This window comes from Anarrhichthys ocellatus, unplaced genomic scaffold, assembly GCF_004355925.1.
Source record: "Anarrhichthys ocellatus isolate YVR2014 unplaced genomic scaffold, GSC_Weel_1.0 scaffold123, whole genome shotgun sequence".
Taxonomy (NCBI): Eukaryota; Metazoa; Chordata; class Actinopteri; order Perciformes; family Anarhichadidae; genus Anarrhichthys; species Anarrhichthys ocellatus.
In genome coordinates, this window is record NW_022280153.1 from 258,152 (window position 1) to 265,913 (window position 7,762).

The window sequence follows — 7,762 nt, forward strand, 5'->3', positions numbered from 1 at the left end:
TTGCTGCTAAGGGTGGCCCAAGCAGTTATTAGGTTTAGGGGGCAATCACTTTTTCACACAGGGCCATGTAGGTTTGGATTTTTTTTCCCCCTTAATAATAAAAACCTTCATTTAAAAAATGCATTTTGTGTTTACTTGTTATCTTTGTCTAATATTTAAATTTGTTTGATGATCTGAAACATTTAAGTGTGACAAACATGCAAAATTGTTTATTAATCTGTTTGTCTTTTCAAAATAATGTCTCGACTAAAGGGCACCACACACTGGTGGCAGATGACGAGCATCAAAACATCAATCTATTGTTTGATATGAGCCCACAAACCTGCAGCGTGACGATGTTGACGCATGTCAACCCACCATGATGCCCGTCAACGTGTCAGGATACACCACTGTCCTATTTTCTAATGTTGATACAAGACAACGCTCCAGAAAAACAACAGTTTCATCACCTTCCCTCCCTGTTAAGGCTCATCCTGGCTACTGTTCCATGACTACTTCTGTCTGTATTGATGGTCTGATGTGGGACACAATCAGTTTGATGAGTCTCTGGTAGTTTGAGGTCAGCTTGGTGTGTCAGGGTCATATTAACCAGGCTGACAGTGTGACAGAGAAAAAGTCTCCAGCTCTACCTCCTCTATCCGACTGATTGTCTGTGGCTGCAGCAGGCCTCTTCATACCTGAGAGTGTCCAGTCTCCAGTGTGGATCATCCAGTCCAGCAGACAGCAGCTTCACTCCTGAGTGTCCTGGATGATTGTAGCTCAGGTCCAGCTCTCTCGGATGGGAGGGGTTGGAGCTCAGAGCTGAGGCCAGAGAAGCACAGCCTTTCTCTGTGATCAGACAGCCTGACAGCCTGCAAACATACAAAACAACATATTATGTCTCATAATCTGAGGGAACTGTGAGGGCTGGAAGGTTACTGCAGCACTGAGGTTACAAATTTACCCATAGATATAAATAAGGACACGAAAAGGACATTAATTGAATCCTGACCTGAGAGTGTCCAGTTCACAGTGTGGACTCTCCAGTCCAGCAGACAACAGCTTCACTCCTGAATCCTTCTGGTCGTTGTTACTCAGGTCCAGCTCTCTCAGACTAGAGGACTGGGAGCTGAGAACCGAGGACAGAGCTTCACAGCTTCTCTCTGAGATGTCACAGTCACTCAGTCTGAAGAGACAATGATGAAGAAAAAAGAAAAAATAAGTAGAAAAGATAACAGCGTATTTAAGTTATGATATATGAATCTAACTCTCTCTGTACTTACAGAGCTTTGTTGGAGGCTTTGACCACTGGCAGCAGCCTCAGAAGAGCCTCCTCTGAAGCAGAGTATTTCTTCAGGTCAAACACGTCCAGATCTTTTTCTGATGACAGTAAGATGAAGACCAGAGCTGACCACTCAGCAGGAGACAGTTTATCTGTGGAGAGATGTCCTGAACTCAGGGACTGTTGGATCTCCTCCACTAGAGAACGATCATTCAGTTCATTCAGACAGTGGAACAGATTGATGCTTTGCTCTGGAGACACATTCTCACTGATCTTCTCCTTGATTAACTGGACTGTTCTCTGATTGGTCTGTGAGCTACTTCTTGCTTGTGTCAGCAGACCTCGTAGGAGAGTCTGATTGGTCTTCATTGAAAGACCCAAGAGGAAGCGGAGGAACAAGTCCAGGTGTCCATTTGGACTCTGTAAGGCCTTGTCCACAGCACTCTGGTAGAGATGTTTGAGTTTGACTCTAAAGACTTTAGACAACCGGGAGGTTGTTTGTTCTTCTGACAGCAGATTGACTCCAGAGTTGATGAAGGTCAGATGGACATGAAGAGCAGCCAGAAACTCCTGAACACTCGGATGGACGAAGCAGAACACCTTGTCCTGGTACAGTCCTCTCTCCTCTCTAAAGATCTGTGTGAACACTCCTGTGTACACTGAGGCTGCTCTGATATCGATGCCACACTCTGTCAGGTCGGATTCATAGAAGATCAGGTTGCCTTTCTGCAGCTGATCAAAAGCCAGTTTTCCCAGAGACTCAGTCATCTTCCTGCTCTCTGGACTCCAGTGTGGATCTGTCTCAGCTCCTCCATCATACTTGACCTTCTTCACTTTTGACTGAACCACCAGGAAGTGGATGTACATCTCAGTCAGGGTCTTGGGCAGCTCTCCTCTCTCTCTGGTCTTCAACACATCCTCCAGAACTGTAGCAGTGATCCAGCAGAAGACTGGGATGTGGCACATGATGTGTAGGATGTGGGAGATGATCCTAATTGCCTGCTTCTCATTTCTGAATCTCTTCCTGAAGTACTCCTCCTTCTGTGGGTCAGTGAACCCTCTGACCTCTGTCACCATGTCAACACACTCAGGAGGGATCTGATTGGCTGCTGCAGGTCGTGTGGTTATCCAGAGGCGAGCAGCGGGAAGCAGTTACCCCCTGAAGAGGTTTGTCAGCAGCACATCCACTGAGGAGGACTCAGTAACATCAGTCAGGATCTCATTGTTGTGGAAGTCCAGAGGAAGTCGACACTCATCCAGACCGTCAAAGATGAACAGAACCAGGAACTCTTCAAACCTATAGATTCCTGCTTCTTTGGTTTCACTGAAGAAGTGATGAACAAGTTCCACCAAGCTGTACTTTTTCTCTTTCAGCACATTCAGCTCTCTGAAAGTGAATGGAAATGAACTGTATGTCCTGGTTGGCTTTGTCTTCAGCCCAGTCCAGAGTGAACTTCTGTGTTAAGACTGTTTTCCCAATGCCAGCCACTCCCTTTGTCATCACTGTTCCGATTGGTTCCTCTCTTCCAGGTGAGGCTTTAAAGATGTCTTCTTGTCTGATGGTTGTTTCTGGTCTGTGTGGTTTCAATCTGTCTGACCTCATGTTGATCATTGACCTCTGCAGTTCCTCCCTCTGTGATGTAGAGCTCTGTGTAGATCTGATTCAGAAGGGTTGAATTTCTTGCTTTAGCAACCCCCTCAAACACACACTGGAACTTCTTCTTCAGATTAGATTTGAGTTCACGCTGACAAACTGCAGCAAGAAGTCCTGAATGAACACACAACAAAGAAGATCAATGAGTCAAAGAACAGATTTCAACATGTCATTTCCTCAAAGAATGAGTATGAATATATTTTGGTCCATCTCTTGAGACATTAGTAAATGTCCCATTTATCCAGCATGTTAAATATTTAGAGAAATCCTCTTACTGCTCTGCAGACAGTCAGCCAGCTCCTCCTGCTTCATTGTCCTCAGGAAGTGCAGTGTGATCTTCACAAATGCCTCTCTGCTGCTCCTCCTCTGCTCTTCATCCTCACCGTCCAACACCTTCTCATCCTCCCTCTGACTCTCTAAGCATTCTGGGTAATCTGAACTCACAACCTTCTGGATCTTCTTCAGCTCGTTTTTCACAAAAGTGACGATGTTCTCCTCCAGCAGCTGGAACAGAATATTCTATGAATGACACAAACTAAAACCATGAAACCAAAGATCAGATCCATGTTGGACAGACTGACAATCCACTGGTCTACAAAGTGCAGTATGGAGATGATTGTGAACAGAATAGATGTGAAAGTAGTTGTACATGTACAGACCATAAATATGGAGTCCAGGAGTGTGTGATGCTGCTGGGCAGACTGACCTCTGGGAACCTCTGAGCTCTCCTGGTCCTCTCTGTGGAGGAATCATGAAGAATCAGCTCACATTGTCTTTGTACCATTAACCATTAGTTGAAGATGTTTTGTTCTGTCATGGTTAATCATCATTAAAACCAGATGCTAAAAACTGTAAATGATGGACGATCAATTTTATATCTGTGTAACAGCTAGCCATCCATTTCATCTGTTTAATTTGTTTTAATTACTTACTCTGGGTCATAAGAACGGCGTACATCTTTGAAGTTAATCAGACCATCTTTGGACCGATCACTCTTCATGGACACACCGCTGGGTACAGGAGACTTTTCTCTCTGCTGCTGTGAACTGATAGAAACACTGACATTACATCATCATCATCATCATTCAATCATGAAGAATCAGCTCACATTTTGTCTGTCTACACAGAGACAAACACAAGGTAAAGGTCCATGAAGTCATATGTGGATGTGGATCAGATGAGTCCCTGTAGTGGTAAAGGTTTACTAGTCCTGCTGATCCCACTGAGAATCAACAGCTTTCAGCTCACTGTTTTCTTCACCAGTCAGTTTGGTTTAGTCCCAACAGCTCTCACCAAGCCCTCCATGTAGGTCTCCCTCCCTCACTGTACACTGCTGAAGTGCCCTGGAGCAAGGCACCCAGAACCTCCAGCTGCTTCAGTGGAGCGTCTCAGTATCAGACTGGTTGTACTGGGCAGCTCCCAGTGTGAATGTGTTTCAATGAAGAGTGTCGGTGCTCAGAGAACTTCATCTGAGTCGGTAAAGGTTTAAAACCTGGAGATCTCACAACAGAGAGTCTGATAGAAACACATCTTTACTTTGTTTTCATCATCGGTTTGAAATCCTCACCTTTGATCAACAGAGTGGCGTCCATCTTTGAAGACTACAGGACGATGCATAGACCGGTCACTCTTCATGGACACACAGCTGGGTTCAGGTCCAGGTCCAGGACAGTCTGGTCCCTGATGGATCCTGGTCACATATGTAGAAACAGAGTCAGTGAATCAAAGACTTTGAGTCATGGACAGTTAGAGATGGTCATCTCACCTCTGAGCTTTGGTCTGGCTGGTTTTAGAGGGAGGGACTCCCTCCTCTCTGTCCTCACACTGATTCATAGCAGAGTCCACACCTTCACACAAACACAACAACATTATTTATTTTCATCATGACAAACACACACAGCTCATTCACCTCAATACTAAATACACTCATGGGACAGTTTTCATGTTACTTTGAGCTGCAGAGTCATCTCTAATGCTGCGTTCACACCAAACGCGGCGCGAATTTGCGGCGCAAGTAGATTACATACAAAGTCTATGCACAGACGCGATGAGACTGGCGCAGTGCGAATTTGCGATGGCGCAAAGTACATACTGATGCATGGTCCAACGCAGAAGTTGAAATTCTTCAACTTCTGTGGCATGATAGCCTATCAGCGTTGAGTTGCTCCCCCTGTCATCACTGACTTCCTGCCATTGTTGAATCAGGAAATAAATCCTGTAGCCGTCTGTGTTCACCCAGAGCTCTACGATCCCTCATATCAATAGAGACCGGACCAAACTATGTGTATAAATGTGTGTGTGTAAACTATATGGTACAAACAATGAATAGACGCTTCCGTATTTACATCTACATGACGTTATTGAGTGCTGGTGGAGCTGCTACAATGTTAGCATAGCCTAGCACCAATCCATCAGAGCTCCATTGAGAAGACAAGTACAAATCGGCATCATTACGTAGTTATTTCGGAGTCCCTTTTTGTCGGTTTATTGCCGTTAAATCACAGCCAAATCAGTTTATTTTGTGTTCATACAGCTGTAGTAAACAGCGACCTGTGGCTTGCTAGACACAGTGAATACAGCTCGATAAAATCCATGGAGCTCCTCTGAACAATATTATGAACCCAGACATGATGGCGTTTAGTTTCCCGGGATATCTGTGACTTCCACAACACGTACTAAGCAGAAATAGGTTATTTTTTTCATGGTTAATGGCGGACAGTGAACGGCGATAAGCCCTGCCCCCTCTCCGGCGCATCCAGCGCGATTCGCGCGAATGTACACAAATGGTCCCTGGCGAGACCGGCGGCCGGATGGACGCGAATTTGCGGTGCGATGAATTTGTGGTGCGATGAATTCGCGCCGCGTTTGGTGTGAACACGGCATAAGAAATTACGTTCACAATGCTCTTTAGTCTTTTGGCTTGTTTGAAGACTAGAGGAAGACACTTCATGTGGCTTTTTATTGGCCTTTCTTTGGGGATGACGTTACTTTTCACTTCTATTTGACAGACATTGAAAAGCTCTTCAACGTTTTAAATGTTCCTCTTTTTCCAAGTCTACTACATCCAGTCAGAGCATGAAGCAGCTAGTCCAAAAATCCAAAATCAGTCATGTGATCTTGTTTAGCTGCTGCTGAATTCACATCACTTTGTGCCTTCATGTGTAGAGGAACCACTGAAAACAGAGCTGAAAGCATCAGTCCAATCATTGATCAGCACGTCAGCACTCATTCCTCCTTAACATAATTTCTCTTGTATCAGCTGCTTCTCTCTGTTTCCTATCAGTGTCAGCTGGATCCCTTTGGCTTCTTGTTGCTCACACTAAAGACTGAAGTGAACAAACCTTTTGTTAATTGTGACTTCAGTTGTTTTTACAGTGAAAACTCAAAGCACACGAGGAAGCATTCTTTCTCTGCTGCTCAGCTCCTCATTAACTCCGAAGTCTGAAGAGAAAAGTTAAATAGAAAGTGTCTCAGACAGTTGAGTTAAGAAAAGGTCGACTACAACCTGCTGATTAATGTGCACACTTTGAAAAATATTTTTTTATACAATGTTCAAAAATCTGGCAGCAGAAGTTCTCATTAAATTACAGTAAATATATTCAACTGCAATTAAATACCATTAAATACAGATATTAGCTGTAAATACACTCTATAACATTACAGCAAAAGTACATTTAGTTATTATTAGAAAACATGTAAAAGGTTTCATAGAATTATTAAATTTATCTAAATTTATCTATTTAACATCTGTCGGTTAAAGTTGAGATTTCTGGAGATAAAACAAACTTCACTTTACCTTCTTTTAAACTCCGTTAACATGTCAAAAGACGTAATTTTAACTGCTCATCCTATACGTTTACATTGTTTTACAAGTTAGAAAGAAAACATTTAAACACGATCAAAAATGGACTAAATGTGTTGAAAAGCAGATGAAGAAATGAACATGAAGCTCTGTGGACTTAAGGGATTGAAAGCAGCAGGTGAGAGCAAACAGAGTCTCTCAGGTGTGTTTCAGTGCAGGAACAAAGGCCCAGGTGAGCTCTCTGGTGGGAGCTCACATCAGTAACAGTCATGACAGACCCCAGATCAGACTGAACTCATCTTCTTCATCACAGTGTCATCATTCAAAGCAACACTTCATCTGGACTTCAACATTCAAACTAACAGCAGCTTCTCTCTGCCTGCTCACACAGGCGGCCATCTTGTTTCCCAGCTGACGTTTGTGTTTGAAAGCAGCTTTAAACAATCAAATGTTCACAACAATCAATGACGTCATTTCAACCAATCACAGCTCCACTTACTGAACTTTTAGCCATGAACGTCGTCAGTGTGCAGCTCTCTTCTGTCCTGAGCAGGTCTGTGTAGAAAAGGAGCTTCGTGCTTCACTTCAACTTAAACTTCCATCAGACAAAGTGAAATGACGCAGCTTCTTATCCTTCATCAGAGAGAGTGTGTGTCCTCATGTCACCATCAAAGTATGCAGTCTGACTGGTTGGACTGAGCCTCAGTCTGAGCTGCGTTCACAGGATCAAATGTCATTGTGAACAGAAACCTCCTCACAGCTCAAACAAGAGTCTTTCAGGATCAAACTCAGCATCTGTGGAAAAATCATTTCAACTTGTAAAGAGTTGCTTTGACAACAGACTGGGTTCTGTTGTTTAGACCAGATAGTTTAGAGGATCCATGTACGCCCCTCTTTGTCACCTTGTCTTCTTGTGTATGTAGACTAGTAGGGAACAGAGGATCACGCAGAATCCTTTGCAGCAAATGTTGTGTAGAGTTTATCTTGAATAAATACATTCATTAAGACAACAGAGTCTGACCTGAGAGTGTTTTTATTCTTCACT

At 43.6% G+C, this 7,762-nt stretch overlaps 1 pseudogene; it reads right to left on the reverse strand.

The window, feature by feature from the left end:
- Positions 1 to 207: 207 nt before the first annotated feature.
- Positions 208 to 7,295, reverse strand: LOC116399682 (protein NLRC3-like; annotated as a pseudogene).
- Between the last annotated feature and the right edge of the window lie 467 nt (positions 7,296 to 7,762).